At 38.1% G+C, this 16,666-nt stretch overlaps 1 protein-coding gene across 8 annotated transcripts in view; it reads left to right on the top strand.

Moving 5' to 3' along the window:
- The window catches only part of LOC103232380 (ras-related protein Rab-40A-like), a 186,544-nt gene that overhangs the window by 36,890 nt on the left and 132,988 nt on the right, over nucleotides 1–16,666 (top strand). For all 8 annotated transcript variants that reach the window (XR_012091932.1, XR_012091927.1, XR_012091929.1 and 5 more), the window contains exon 3: nucleotides 102–265. The gene's annotated coding sequence lies outside the window, so the exon portion shown is untranslated. The remainder of the gene's footprint in view (nucleotides 1–101; nucleotides 266–16,666) is intronic.

The following is a 16,666-nucleotide window of genomic DNA, read 5'->3' as shown; positions in this document are numbered from 1 at the left end:
TCAGTGTCATTGTTCACTAACCCAGTGCCTATCATGGTGCCAGGCACATAATTACTCTAAGAAAGCACAGTGATTGCTGGGTTCTTTCTCTCCTTGTGCAGCTCTTCATGTGGATGTCTGAGCTCCTATCAGGTGTCTGAAAGAGGCAGATTCTGAGGATTTGGGTCATGATGGCTGCCAAAGCTTCTACGCCTGACTTAAAGGGCAACAATCCTAGGAGACCACCAGCACTTACATCCCTGGTAGGACATGACACCTGCTTATGGTGAGTTCATAGATCTGAACAAAAGCATGTGGTGGAATAGCTCCTGTGAGGTTCACAAAATAGCCTAAAAGTAAAGAAGCTACTTTCATCTCATCACTGGGGAAGACAGCAGGGGGAATTTCCTTTCATCAGCAGCTGCATGCTTTGAAGTAGCCCTTGACACCCATCTAAGTGATGCCTGCTTTGAAAGCAATGAATTACCCACACTGAAGAAAGAACTTGATCTTAATATGCACTTGTAATAAATACAAATTTTTTTCTGACTGTATAAGTCATTTCCATGTATCTCCCAGTTGGGGGTTGAACTATGCAGTTGGTTAGAAGGTGTTCCTAGCAGTTTGATTCATGTATTAATATTTCTCCTTGCAGTCTATCAGCTTTAGCCTCATTTTACATTTTTTTAAAGACTTTAAATCAGAAAAACAAAAATTGAGGGAATTCCACATGAATTTTAATATCAGCTTGTTAATTTCTAGAAAAAAATTTATGCTAGTATTTTGACTGGGATTCCATTGAAAGCATAGATCATTTTGGGGAGAACAGCCATCATAACAAAACTGAGTCATCCAACTCAAGAAAGGAAGAAAAGGCCTAGAGACAATCTACAGGTTAACTCTAGAAAGATCAATCTATAAAAGAATAGTTATAGTACTTCCAATTTTATATTTGTGGTTAGAATTGAATCAGTTGAATTGTGTTTTTCTTCCTCACGTGATGAATCATGAGTTCTTTGGTGGTGAGAGCGAGGGAGAGAGCATGTGGATACATCAGTGTATGTACATGCACATATGTATATGTTTATATCACTGAAGTTGTGATGAGTATCTATTGTTAGGAACACTTAAGGAGTGTTAATGTGTTCATGTCAGTCTCTTTCAATTCTTTGCACATTTTATGAACCAAATCAGAGTGATTATCCTTTGCTTTTTTTCCACCTTTCCTTGGCCAGCATGGTTACCATGGTGACTCATTGACCACTGTGGGATTTTGTGCAGACTGAGAGCATCCATGTATGATTCTCGTCTGAATCACTCACACACAGTGGTCTGTCCACCAGACATAGTATTAGCCTTTGATCTTATATGCAGTTGTTCACTTCTAAAGGGCTTAGAAGAAACTTGCTTTGCTTCTCTGAGGTTACGCTACATAACATAAGAGGACACTAAGTAACTTAAAAGAAAAAGAAACGGGTTGTTGATATTCTCCTTCCTCAAACTTTATCAGGAGGTTAGAAGAAATATTACTGGAATCATACAGCATGCACTCTCTTGTATCTGGCTCCCTTCAGTCAACATAATGTGTGTGAGATTAACGTATATTGCTGTTTGTAGTTGTAGATTATTCATTCTCGTTGCTGTAAAGTATTATATTGTTTGGATATTTCATAATATAGTTACCTGTTATAAAAACTTGGGTATTTTCCAGTTTTTGACTTATCATGAGTAATGATCATATGAACATTTTTGTTTGTATCAAATAGATGGACATATATTTTCATCTCTCTTGGGCGTATACCAAAAAATAGCATTCCTGAGTCATAGGGAATGTCCGTATGTGGCTCCGTAGATACCACCAAGCAGTTTTTACAGCGTCTTTTTTTTCAATCTATATTCCCACCAGCAGTGTGTGAGAGTTTCACTTAATCCATATCCTCACCAACACTTGATATTTTCCATCTTTTCCACTTTTGTTGTTCTGGTGAGGTTCTCCTCCTGGTTTTAATGGTAATTTCTCCAAAGTGTTAAGTCCCTTTTAATTCAAAGAAGGTCTATCCTTTTTTTCAACCTTCTACCTTAGAGTTCTCCAACAAAACAGAACTACTCATATATATATGTGTATATATACATGTATATGTGTGTGTATATATGTATGTATACATACACACATACACACACTCGTATATATGTATGTATATATGTATATATATTTATATATACACACACACACACAGAGACATTGCAGAGATGTTACAGGTTCAGTTGTAGACCACTGCAATAAAGCAAATACCATATTAAGCAAGTCACATGAATTTTATGGTTTCCCACTGCGTATAAAAGTTACGTTTATACTACTATAGTCTATTAAATATGCAATAGCATTATGTCTATAAAAATAGTGTACTTACCTTAATTTTAAAATACTTTATTGCTAAAAACTGCTAACAATCATCTGAGCCTTCAGTGAATCATTATCTTTTTGTTGGTGGAGGGCCTTGATGCCGTTGATGGCTAACAGATCAGGGTGGTGGTTGCTGAAAGTTGGCATAGTTCTAATAATTTCTTAAGATAAGACAACGATGAAGTTTGCTGCATCCATTGACTCTTCCTTTCACAAAAGATTTTTCCGTAAGCATGTGATACTATTTGATAGCATTTTACCCAGAGTTGAAGTTATTTCAAAATTAAAGTCAATCTTCTCAAACCCTGCCACTGCTTTATCAAGTTTATGTAATATTCTAAACCTTTTGTTGTCATTTGAATGATGTTCACTGCATATTCACCAGAAGTAGATTCCATCTCAAGCAACCACTTTCTTTACTCATCCAGAAGAAAAAACTCCTTATCTGTTCAAGTTTGATCATGAGATTGCAGCAATTCCATCACATCTTCAGGCTCCACTTTAATTCTAGATCTCTTGCTGTTTCCATCACATCTGCAGTTATTCTTCCACTGAGATCTTGAACCCCTCAGAGTCATCCATGAGGATTGGAATCAACTTCTTCCAAATTCTTTTTAATGTTGATATTTTGACCTCTTCCTCTGAATCACAATGTTCACAAAGACATGTAAAATGATGAATTCTTTCTAGAAGATTTTTCCATTTACTTTGCCTGGGTCCACCAGAGGAATCACTGAGCAGTAGGCCTCAATAGTGGGCTTAAAGTATTCAGTAAACCATGCTATAAACAGGGGTGCTGTCATTTAGGCTTGTTGTTTTATTTCTAGAATGCAAGCAGAGTATATTTAGCATAATTTTTAAGGGCCCTAGGATATTCAGAACATTGGCTTCAATTTTAAGTCACCAGCTTTATTAGCCCCTAAAAAAAGAGTCAGTCTGTCCTTGAAGCCTTGAAGCCAGGCATTGTTTTCTACTTTCTAGCTATGAAAGTTCTACATGGCATCTTCTTCCACTATAAAACTGTTTTCTCTACATTGAAAATACTTTGTTTAGTATAGCAACCCTCATCAATTATTTTACCTATGTCTCTGGATAATTTGCTGTAGCTTCTACATGAGCACATGCTACTTCACCTTGCACTTTCATGTTGTGGAGATGGGTTCTTTCCTTAAACCTCAAGAACCAACCTTTGCTAGCCCCAACTTTTCTTCTGGCTACACTTTTCTTCTGCTGCTTCCTCATGTTTCTTAGCCTTCATAGAATTGAATAGAGTTAGAGCCTTGCTCTGGATTAGGCTTTGGCTTAAGGGAATGTTGTGGCTGATTTGATCTTCTATCCAGGTCACTAAAACTTTCTCCTTATCAGCAATAAGGCTGTTTTGCATTCTTTTCATTCATGTGTTCACTAGAGGATAACTTTTAATCTCCTTGAAAAACATTTACTTTGTGTTCACAACCTGGCTGTTTGGTGCCAGAGGCCTGTCTCGACTTTTGACATGCCTTGCTCACTCAGTGTAATCATTGCTAGCTTTCGATTTAAAGTGATAGACATGGGACTCGTCTTTTCACCTGAACATTCAAAGCCATTGTAGGGTTAATATAATAGCCTAATTGCAATATTGTTGTGTCTCAGGGAATAGGGAGGCCTGAGGACAGGGAGAGAGACCAAGAAACAGCCAGTCAGTGAAGCAGTCAGAGCACATACATGTATCAATTAAGTTAGTCATCTTAGATGGGTGTAGTTTGTAGTGCCTGCCCCAAAACAATTACAACAGTAACATCAAGGACCACTGTTCAAAGATCACCACAACAGCTATTACAATAATAATGAAAAAGTTTGAAATATTGTGAGTATTACCAAAATATGACAGAGACACAAAGTGAACACATGCTATTGGAAAAATGGTGCTAATAGACATACTTGATGCAAGGTTGCCACAAAACTTCTGTTTGTAAAAGAACATGAAATATCTGTGAAGTGCAATAAAGCAAAGTACAGTAATATGCCTGTATGTGTATACACATACACACAAACACACATATGTACACACACACACACACACACAGAGGGTCCTTATTACAGAGTTACATTCCAATAAACCTATCCTAAGTTGAAAATATCATAAGTCAAAAATGCACTTAATACACCTAACCTACTGAACATCACAGCTTAACCTAATTTGCCTTAAACACACTCAGAACCCCTACATTAGCCTACACCTGGGCAAAATCATTCAATACAAAGTCTATTTTATAATAAAATATTGAATATCTTGTGTAATTTATTGAATACTGTACAGAAAGAGAAAAACAGTTGTATGAGTACTCAAAGTACAGTTTCTACTGGATGCATATCACTTTTGTACCACCATAATGTTGAAAAATTGTAAGTTGAGCCATAGTGATAAAGATTTATTATAAGTAATTGGCTCATGTAATTATGAAGGCTGAGATTTGTCAACATCTGCAGTAGGCAAACTTGATTTCCAGGAGAGCCTATGGTATAGTTCCTATTCAAAACTGAAGGTCTGAGAATCAGGAGAGCAGGAGAGTTAATGTTGTAAATTCCAGGCCAAAAGGCTGCTGGCTAGAAACACAAGAAAAGGTGATTTGAATTCATGTCCAAAGGCAGGAAAAGACCAACGTTTCAGTTCAGGAAATGAGGCAGAGAAATTCCTCCTGGTCAGCCTTTTTGTTCTGTTCACATCTTCAATTGATTGGACGAGGCCCATGCACATTAGAGAAGGCAAACTGCTTTACTCAGTTCACCCATCTGAATGTTAATCTTATCCAGAGACACCATCAAAGACACACCAAGAATAACTTTTTTTTTTTTTAAGACAAGAATTTACTCTGTTGCCCAGGCTGGAGTGCAGTGGCACCATCTCAGCTCACTGCAACCTCCACCTCCCAGGTTCAAGCAATTCTCCTGCCTCAGCCACCTCAGTAGCTGGGATTACAGGCGTGTGCCACCACACCTGGATAATTTTTGTGTTTTTAGTAGAGACAGGGTTTTGCTGTTGGCCCGGCTGGTCTTGAACTCCTGGCCTTAAGTGACCTGCCTACCTCGGCCTTTCAAAGTGCTGGGATTACAGGCATGAGCCACCGTGCCCAGCCCAGAATAATGTTTGATAAAACATCTGGGCCCTTTGTTGCTCAGTCAAGTTGACACATAAAATTAACCATCACACATTCCAATTTATTTGCTTAAGATATTTTGCCCTGTGGAGTTTGCTTTGTGGATTTTTCTGACTTATATCCTTATTGTGTTGTTTATTATATTCCACTGGCAACTTCTTTTCCTTTAAATTTGTATTAGATTTAGAGTCTTGATCCAATTCAGATTTCTTGACAGAAGTACCTAATATGTGGTGGTGTTTATTCCTATAGCATTATACCAGGAGGAGGCTCATTGTATCTAGTTGTCTCTCCTTTGATCACTAGGTTCAAAAGTTGTTAGATTTACTGATTATAAAAATTTCCATCTGCATTATACCTCAAGTATTTTGCAGCCTCTAAAGATTGTTGTATAAATCCACATTTCATTAAAAGTTGTAGCAGGGTGATGTTCTAATTCTATTTTTGGCATTTATTAGCTTGAATTATTCTATAAAAGAAACATCCCGTCATCAACTATAGGTTAGTATGGTATGCATAGGAAAATAAGATGAATGTTTAATTCTTTTGTTGTATTTCTACTTTTCAAAATAATGGGTTGTTCTCCTAGGATTCTTCAAAGGGGAGCAATGAGTTGATTTTGTTTTGTTTTGTTCTGTTCTATTATTATTTTAAAGTGTTTTCATAAACTCCAAATGTTTCTGTATTTGATGTGTTTTAACCTATTGCAGTATTTTTATTGATGTTCAGATTTTTCTATCTTTGTGAATGGAAGCTCCTTTAGCTCAACTTATTCTTGACATGGTTTTGAGTATGTTAGTTTGGTCTAGACTCTTCTGGTACCATTCCTACCCCAGACCTGGAGTCAGACATTTTTCCAAGGGAGTCTGGTTCTTTTTAGTGGGAAATGTTTTAGAGGTCTCATTCTTGGTACTAGAGTTGTCCATTACTATTGGGTTGGTCATTATTACTTATCCTTTTCAGTGCTTGAAACCATTAAGTATGTGTTATATTTTGAGATGATACACATGATTGTCTTTAATCCTGGGCTGCTCTTCTATCCCTTTATGCATAATCATTTTTATCAATGTTTGTTTTGGCCTTCTAATTTTAAAATTATAAGCAAATACATTATTTTCTCCTATTTTATGGTTTAAAAGTAGGCTACTCTACTTCAGTGGAGTCCAATACGATTTCTGCAGAGATAAAAAGAGTCTATGTCTACACTGTTCACCACAGTAGCCACTAGGTCCCTGTGGTTGTTGAACACTCAAAATGTGGTGATTGTGATTGAAGAACTGAATTATTAATTTCATCTAAATTTAATCAACCTAAATTTAAATAGCCATGTGTGGCTAATGTCTACCATAATAAACAGCAACAGCTCAAACATATTTCTGCACCTCATTTTTTCCACTTAAGAATATATTCTAGAGATCAATACATAGCAGTATAGAGAAGGAGTCCTTGCTTTTTATTGCTGCATAGTATTCTAGGATACAGATGTACCTTAGATTATTCAATAAATCCCTTATTGGTGGACATTTGTTTTATTTCTAGTCTCCTGCTGTTATGATTTGTTCTGCCAGTAATGGCCTTGTGTTTATGCCATTTGGTCTTTTTTCATTGTGTTTTTGGGATAAATTCTTAGAAGAATGATTGCTGGTACCAAGATAAAATACCTACGTGTAATAAAATAGAAAATTTGAAACAGAGTGTATCTGGAAATGTAGCTGCAGAAAGTGACCTGAGGACTTTTCATTCTTTTTATTCCACATGATTTTTGGTTTCTTTCTTTCTTTCTAGGGTGACATGGGTAAAGGAATTTCTTTCATTTTTGTTATTTTATTTTCCTTTTCATTTCTTTTGTATTAGTACAATACTAGTTATTTACCTTTTTAAAAATTTCCACGTTTTTGGGGAACAGGTGGTATTTGGTTACATGAGTAAGTTCTTTAGTGGTATTTTGTGAGATTTTGGTGCACCTATCACCTGAGCAGTATACACTGAACCCAACTTGTAGACTTTTATCCCTCACTTCCTTCCTACGCTTTCCCCCTGAGTCCCCACATTCCATTGTGTCATTCTTTGCAACCTCCTATCTTAGCTGCCACTTATGAGTGAGAACATATGATGTTTGGTTTTACATTCCTGAGTTACTTCACTAACAATAATAATCTCCAATCTCATACAGGTTGCTAGAAATGCCATTAATTCATTCCTTTTTATGGCTGAGTAGTATTCCATCACATATATAGATATATACCACAGTTTCCTTATCTACTCATTGATTGATGGGCATTTGGGTTGGTTCCACATTTTTGCAATTGCAAACTGTTCTGCTATAAATGTGTGGGTACAAGTATCTTTTTTGTATAATGACTTCTTTTTCTCTGGGTGGATACTCAGTAGTGGGATTGCTGGATCAAATGGTAGTTCTACTTTTGGTTCTTTAAGGAATCTCCACACTGTTTTCCATAGTGATTGTACTAGTTTACATTCCTACCAGCAGTGTAGAAGGGTTTCCTTTTCACTGCATCTATACCAACATCTTTTTTTTTTAAATTTTTTGATTATGGCTATTCTTGCAGGAGTATGGTGATATTCCATCGTTGTTTTTATTTGTATTTCCCTGATGATTAGTGATGTTGAGCTTTTCTTCATATTTGTTGGCCATTTGTATATCTTCTTTTGAGTATTGTCTATTCATGTCCTTGGCCCACTTTTTGATGGGTTTGTTTGGTTTTTTTTCTTGTTAATTTGTTTGAGTTTGTTGTAAGCTGTGGATATTAGTCCTTTATCAGATGTATGGATTGTGAAGATTTTCTCCCACTCTGTGAGTTGTCTGTTTACTCTGCTGACCGTTCCTTTTGCCATGCAAACGCTCTTTAGTTTAATTAAGTCCCAGCAATTTATCTTTGTTTTTATTGCATTTGCTTTTGGTTTCTTATCATGAAATCCTTGCCTAAGCCAATACCTAGAATGGTTTTTCTGATGTTATCTTCTAGAATTTTTATAGTTTCAGGTCTTAGATTTAAGTTCTTGATCCATCTCTAGTTGATTTTTTATAAGATGAGAGATGAGGATCCAGTTTCATCGTCCTACCTGTGGCTTGCCAATTATCCCACCACCATTTGTTGAATAGGGTGTCCTTTTCCTACTTGATGTTTTTGTTTGCTTTGTCGAAGATCAGTTGGCTCTAAGTATTTGGCTTTGTTTCTGGGTTCTCTATTCTGTTATATTAGTCTATGTACCTATTTTTATACCAGTACCATGCTGTTTTGGTGACTATGGCCTTATAGTATAGTTTGAAATAAGGTAATGTAATGCCTCCAGATTTGTTCTTTTTGCCTAATCTTGCTTTGGCTATACAGGCTCTTTTTTGGTTCCATGTGAATTTTAGCATTGTTTTTGCTAGTTCTGTGAAGAATGATGGTGGTATTTTGATAGGAATTGCATTGAATTTGTAGATTGCTTTTGGCAGTATGGTCATTTTCACAATATTGATTGTACTCATCCATGGGCATAGGATGTGTATCCATTTGTTTGTGTCATCTATGATTTCTTTCAGCAGTGTTCTGTAGTTTTCCTTGTAGAGGACTTTTACCTCCTTGATTAGGTGTATTCCTAAGTATTTTATTTTATTTTTTTGCAGCTATTGTAAAAAGGAGTTGAGTTCTTGATTTGATTCTCAGCTTGGTTGCTGTTGGTGTATAGGAGAGCTACTGATTTCTGTATATTAATTTTGTATCTGGAAACTTTGCTGAATTAGTTTATCAGTCCTAGGAGCTTTTTGGAGGAGTCTTCAGGGTTTTCTAAGTATACAATCATATCAGCAAACAGCGACAGTTTGACTTCCTCTTTACCAATGTGGATCCCCTTTATTTCTGTCTCTTGTCTGATTTCTCTGGTTAGGACTTCTACTACTGTGTTGAATAGGAGTGGTGAGAGTGGACATCCTTGTGTTGTTCCAGTTCTCAGAGGGAATGCTTTTAACTTTTCCCCATTCAGTATTATGTTGGCTGTGGGTTTGTCATAGATTGTTTTTATTACATTGAGTTATGTCCCTTATATGCCAGTTTTTCTGAGATTTTTAATCATAATGGGATGCTGGATTTTGTCAAATGCTTTTTCTGTGTCTATTGAGATGGTCATGTGATTTTTGTTTTTAAATTTGTTTATGTGGTATATCACATTTATGACTTGTGTATGTTAAACCATCCCTGCATCCCTGGTATGAAACCTACTTGATCATGGTGGATTTTCTTTTTGATATGTTGTTGGATTCAGTTCACTAGTATTTTGTTGATGATTTTTTTTCTTTTCTTTTCTTTTCTTTTTTTTTTTTTTTTGAGATGGAGTCTCACTCTGTTGCCCAGGCTAGAGTGCAGTGGTGTGATCTCGGCTCACTCCAGCCTCCGCCGCCTCCCAGGTTCAAGCGATCCCGTATCAGCCTCCAAAGTAGCTAGGATTACAAGTGCATGCCACCACACCTGGCTACTTTTTGTATTTTTAGTAGAGACGGGGTTTCACCATGTACGCCAGGCTGGTCTCAAACACCTGACCTCAAGTGATCCACCTGCCTTGGCCTCCCAAAGTGCTGGGATTACAGGCATGAGCCATCACGCCTGGCCAAGGATTTTTACATCTGTGTTCATCAGGGATATTGGTCTGTAGTTTTCTTTTTTGTTATGTCCTTCCCTGGTTTTGGTATTAAGGTGATACTGGCTTTGCAGAATGGTTTAGGGAGGATTCCCTCTTTCTCTGTTTTTTAGAATAGTGTCAATAGGATTGGTACCAATTCTTCTTTGAATGTCTGATAGAATTCAGCTATGAATCCATCTGCTCCTGGACTTTTTTTGTTGGCAATTTTTAAATTACAGTTTCAATCTCGCTGCTTGTTATTGGTCTATTCAGAGATTCTGTATCTTCCTGGTTTAATCTAGGAGGGTTGTATATTTCCAGGAATTTATCCATCTCCCCTTGGTTATCTAGTTTATTTCTGTAAAGGTGTTCATATTAGCCTTCAATTATCTTTTATATTTCTGTGGTGTCAGTTGTAATATCTCCTGTTTTGTTTCTAACTGAGCTTATTTGGATTTTCTCTCTTCTTTTCTTGGTTAATCTTGCTAATGGTCTATCAATTTTATTTATCTTTTCAAAGAACCACCTTTCTGTTTCATTTATCTTTTGTATTGATTTTCTTAGTTTTAATTTTATTTAGTTCTGCACTGATCTTGGTTGTTTCCTTTCTTCTGCTGGGTTTGAGGTTGGTTTGTTCTTGTTTCTCTGATTCCTGGAGGCGTGACCTTAGATTGTCTGTTTGTGCTCTTTCAGACTTTTTGACATAGGTGTTTAGGGCTATGAACTTTACTCTTAGCATCACCTCTGCTGTATCCCAGAGGTTTTGATAGGCTATGTCACTATTGTTGTTCAGTTTGAAGATTTTTAAATTTCCATCTTGATTTCGTTTTTGACCCAATGATCATTCGGGAGCAGGTTATTTAATTTCCATGTATTTGCATGGTTTTGAAGGTTCCTTTTGGAGTTGATTTTCAGTTTTATTCCACTGTGGTCTGAGAGAGTGCTTGATATAATTTCAATTTTCTTAAATTTATTGAGACTCGTTTTGTGGCCTATCATATGGTCTATCTTGGAGTTTATCTTGATCTACCTTGTGTTTTTTTAAATTGTATTTTTGTTTTGTAGGTCCTGTGAGATTTATGCTTTAAAGAGGTTCGTTTTGATGTGTTTCCAGAATTTGTTTCAAGATTTAGAGCTCCTTTTAGCATTTCTTGTAGTGTTGGCTTGGTAGTTTCAAATTCTCTGTTAAATAGAATGTATATTCTGTGGTTGTTAAATGGAATGTTCTGTAAATATATGTTAAGTTCATTTGTTCTCGGGTATAGTTTCAATCCATTGTTTGTTGATTTTCTGTCTTGGTGACCTGTCTAATGCTGTCAATGGAGTATTGAAGTCCCCCACTATTATTGTGTTGCTGTCTATCTCATTTCTTAGGTGTAGTAGTAATTGTTTTATAAATTTGGGAGCTCCAGTGTTAGGCGCATATATCCTTAGGATTGTGATAGTTCCCTGTTGGGCAAGGCCTTTTACAGTTACATATTGTCCCTCTTTATCTTTTGTAACTGCTGTTACTTTAGAGCTTTTGTGTGTGTGTGTGTGTGTCTGATATAAGAATAGCTACTCCTGCTCACTTTTGGTGTCCATTTGCATGGAATGTCTTTTTCTACCCCTTTACCTTAAGTTTATATGAGTCCTTATGTGTTAGGTTGGTCTCTTGAAGGCAGCAGATTGTTGGTTGGTGAATTCTTATCCATTCTGCAATTCTGTATCTTTTAAGTGAAGCATTTAGGCCATTTATATTCAAGATTAGTATTGAGATGTGAGGTACTATTCCATTCATCATGCTATTTTTTTCCTGTATACCTTGTGTTTTTTAAATTATATTTTTGTTTTATAGGTCCTGTGAGATTTATGCTTTAAAGAGGTTCTGTTTTGATGTGTTTCCAGGATTTGTTTCAAGATTTAAAGCTCCTTTTAGCATTTCTTGTAGTGCTGGCTTGGTAGTGTCAAATTCCCTCAGCATTTGTTCATCTGAAAAAGACTGTATCTTTCATTTATGAAGCTTAGTTTCACCAGATACAAAATTCTTGGCTGATAATTGTTTTGTTTAAGGAGGCTGAAGATAGGACCCTAATCCCTTCTAGCTTATACAGTTTCTGCTGAGAAATCTGCTGTTAATCTGATAGGTTTTCCTGTATAGATTCCCTGACGCTTTTGCCTCACAGCTCTTGAGAGTCTTTCCTTCATCTTAACTTTAGGTGACATGAGGCCAATGGCCTAGGTGATGATCTTTTTGCAATGAATTTCCTAGGTGTTATTTGAGCTTCTTGTATTTGGATGTCTAAGTATAGCAAGACTTGGGAAGTTGTCCTCAATTATTCCCCCAAATATGTTTTCCAAACTTTTAGGTTTCTCTTCTTCCTCAGGAACATGGATTATTCTTAGGTTTAGTCTTTTAACATAATCCCAGACTTCTTGGAGACTTTGTTCATTTTTTTATTATTTTTTCTTTGTTTTTGTTGGATTGGGTTAATTCGAAAACCTTGTCTTTGCATTCTGAAGTTCCTTCTCCTGCTTGTTCGATTCTATTACTGAGAATTTTCAGAGCATTTTGCATTTCTGTAAGTGCGTCTATTATTTCCTGAAATAATTTCCTTTTGATTGTTTTTTATTTATGCTATCTGTTTCACTGAAGATTTCTCCCCTCGTTTCTTGTATCACTTTTTTTATTTCCTTAAATTGTACTTCACCTTTCTCTGGTGCCTCTTTGATTAGCTTAATAACTGACCTTCTGAATTCTTTTTCGGGTAAATCAGGGATTTCTTCTTGGTATGGATCCATTGCTGGTGAGCTAGTGTGATTTTTGGGGGTTGTTAAAGAACCTTATTTTGTCATATTACTAGAATTGTTTTTCTGGATCCTTCCCATTTAGGTAGGCTCTGTCAGAGGGAAGATCTAGGGCTCAAGGCTGCTGTTCAGATTCTTTCGTCCCATGGAGTGTTCTCTTCATGTAGTACTCTCCGCCTTTTCCTAGGGATATGGCTTCCTGAGAGCTGAGCTGTAGTGATTGTTATCTCTCTTCTGCATCTAGCCACCTAGCAGGTCTACCAGGCTCAGGCTGGAACTGGGGGTTGTCTGCACAGAGTCCTGTGATGTGAACCATCTGCAGGTCTCTCAGCTGTGGATACCAGCACCTGCTCCAGTGGAGGTGGCAGGGGGCTAAAATGGATTCTGTGAGGGTTCTTGGTTTTGGTTGTTTAATGCAGTATTTTTTGCTGGTTGGCCTTCTGCCAGGAGGTGGCGCTTTGAAGAGAGCATCAGCTGTGGTAGTATAGGGAGGATCAGGTGGTGGGTGGGTCCCTAGAACTCCCAAGAATATATGCCCTTTGTCTTCAGCTACCAGTGTGGGTAGGGAAGGACCATCAAGTGGAGGCAGGGCTAGGCATGTCTGAGCTCAGACTCTCCTTGAGCAGGTCTTGCTGCAGCTGCTGTGGGGGATGGGAATGTGGTTCCTAGGTCAATGGAGTTAAATTCCCAGGAGGATTATGGCTGCCTCTGCTGTGTCATGCAGGTTGTCAGGGAAGTAGGGGAAAGCTGACAGTCACAGGCCTCACCCAGCTCCCATGCAACCCAAGAGGCTGGTCTCACTCCCACCGTAGTCCCCTCAACAGCACCAAGTGTGTTTCCAGGCAGTGGGTGAGCAGGGCTGAGAACTTGCCCCAGGCTACCAGTTGCTTCCCTGCCTGTGGCGTCTGCACACCAGATTCATGCCCTCCCCTGAATTCTGGCCAGGAGACTTCACATTCAGTTGGAATTGTTACAGAGTTCAACTGGAGGTTTCCTTCTCCCTGTGGTCTTTTCCCAGTAGCTCTGGTAGCCCTCCCCAAGGACCTCTGTGAGACAAGGCAGAAATGGCTTCCTAGGGGACCCAGGGAGCCCACAGGGTTTTTCCTCCTACTTCCTCTACCCCTGTATTTCGCTAGGCTCTCTGAATTGACTCAGCTCCAGGTGAGGTCAGAATCTTCTTCCATGATCTAGACTTTCAGGTTCCCCAGTGAGGGTGTATGTTCAGGGGTAGATGATCCCCCTTTCCCACTTCCACAGCTTGGGCACTCACAGTATGTGGAGTGTCTCCTGGGTCCTGCAGGAAAAATCTTCTTTCAGAAGGTCTGTGGGTTCTCTCAGCTTTCCTGGTTTATTTCTGCAGTAGTTCTGGAGCAAAAGTACATGATGCGAGTCTCCATACACTGTTCTGCCTGTCCGTGTGGGAGCTGCAATCTAGTCTTGCCTCCCATCCACCATGATCCCTCTGGAATTCTTATTGAGCCCCAAGAAGAAATAGTACAGAAGATCCAGGAATATTAATGGGCCAGCTGGACTGAAGATGAGAATCATTAACCTTGTGCCCTGGCTGCAAAACCTCTCAACTGACCACAGGTCTTTGAGAAAGTCCCTTCCCTTTGTTGGCCTCAGCCCAAACACAGAGGAGCACTCAGTGTAGAAACAGTGATTAGAGGTGTGGGCTTGGGGTGAGAAGTTTCTGAATTTGACCCTGGGAACCATCACTTTTTGGTTGTATGATCTATAGTAAGCAATTTGTCTATTAATACTATATACCTTGTAATTGTTAGCATATTTTATTATTATTATTCATTTCACCTATCAAAAGGGTGAATAATAGGAGTAGGAATACATGGTCAGGTATTACGTTTCATGAACCTATAATGAAATAACTGTTGGACAGAGTGTTTGATATATAGATTAAAGGAACTCTATAGAAATCTCAGGAACAGACCCAAACATATAATATTATTCAATATGTTACATGTATACCATTTCCAATCAGATGTATTGTTCAAGAATTGAGGCTGGATCAACTGGTAAAGGGTTCATTGGGAAGCAAATTTGGGGCAAGTCATGGTGGTTCCTGCCTGTGATCACAGAACTTTGGGAGGTCAAGGTGTTAAGATTCCTTGAGCCCAGGAGTTCAAGATGAGCCTGAGCAACCTAGTGAGATCCCATCTCTACAAAAAAAATTAAAAATTAGGCAGGAGTGGTGGCACATTGGCTGTAGTCCCAGCTACTCAGGATGCTGAGGTGGGAGGACTGCTTGGGCCCAGGAGGTCAAGTCTACAGTGAGCTGTGATCACACCACTGTACTACAGCCTGGGTGACAGAGCAAGAACCTTCAAAAAAAAAAGCAAAGTTGTATTATGTCTTTTACCTTGTAATTTAACCAGAATGCCTCATCCACATGTTAGTACTTAAGGTAAAAGGAAAACTAAAATAACAAAAAAGACAGGGTACTGAACTATATATATGGTATATTAATTATATGAGTTGCATATGTAGTGTATGTACAGTTCATGTGCATACATGTATACACAAAAAAATCCCAAAGAACATAGCCCAATGTTAATTTCAACCATGATGGGATTGATTTTTTTTTTTTTTTTTGACACAGAGTCTTGCCGTGTCACGCAGGCTAGAGTGCAGTGGCGTGATCTTGGATCACAGCAGCTTCTGCCTCCCGGGTTCATTCGATTCTCCTGCCTTAGCCTCCCAAGTAGCTGGGATTATAGGTGTGAGACACCTGACATCCTGAGTAGCTGGGACTACAGCCATGTGCCACGACTCCTGCCTAATTAAAAAAAAAATTTTTGTAGAGATGGGATCTCACTATGTTGTTCAGGCTCATCTTGAACTCCCAACGTCTAGGAATCCTCCCACCTCAGCCTCCTAGAGTTCTGTGATCACAGGCAGGAGCCACCATGCCTTGCCCCAAATTTGCTTCCCAATGAACCCTTTACCAGTTGATCCAGCCTCAGTTCTTAAACAATGCATCTAATTGGAAATGGCATATATGTAACATATTGACCACTCAGCTAATTTTTTTTTTTTTTTTTTTGTATTTTTAGTACAGATGGGTATTGCTGTATTGGCCAGGCTGGTGGTCTCGAACTCCTGGCTTCAAGTGATCCACCTGCCTCGGCCTCCCTAAGTGCTGGAATTACAGGCGTGAGCCACTGCGCCCAGTCTATGATGGGACTGATATTTTTAACTTCTCCACTTGGCTCAATATTAAGCCTTTGCTGAGTATGGATTAGACTTATGAAAAAAAACACTATATCCCCTAAAACCTCTGCTACTTATGAAATATTTCAGATAAAGTGTATAGATAACTATAAAATTAATCCAGGTTAAGAAAAACTTTACTCCTCCATGGCCCTTTCTTCCCTCCTAATCAATATCCAGAATGCGGTATTTATTCCACATATTTTTTATTACTTTCCTATATATGAGAACATCCCTAGACAAAATATATATTTTTTTGCATATTTGTCTTCATACAACCACACACACACATTAATACTATAGGTGTTCTTGTCCTCCAACTAGCTAATTTAACATCGTATGTCTATATGTACACACACACACACAAACTTGATTCTTATACTCAAGAGAGCATTGTGAGGAATTTAAGGGGAAACTCTCCTCCAGATCCCAGAACAGTTTTTGACACATTATTCACAGCACCAATGTTTGCTTCCTTCTCATCCCAACTCTGCTGAGATGTTATTTC

The sequence above is a fragment of the Chlorocebus sabaeus genome, chromosome X (genome assembly GCF_047675955.1).
Source record: "Chlorocebus sabaeus isolate Y175 chromosome X, mChlSab1.0.hap1, whole genome shotgun sequence".
Taxonomy (NCBI): domain Eukaryota; kingdom Metazoa; phylum Chordata; class Mammalia; order Primates; family Cercopithecidae; genus Chlorocebus; species Chlorocebus sabaeus.
Note: the sequence above shows the minus strand (reverse complement) of the source record. Positions and strands in the feature narration are given on the sequence as shown.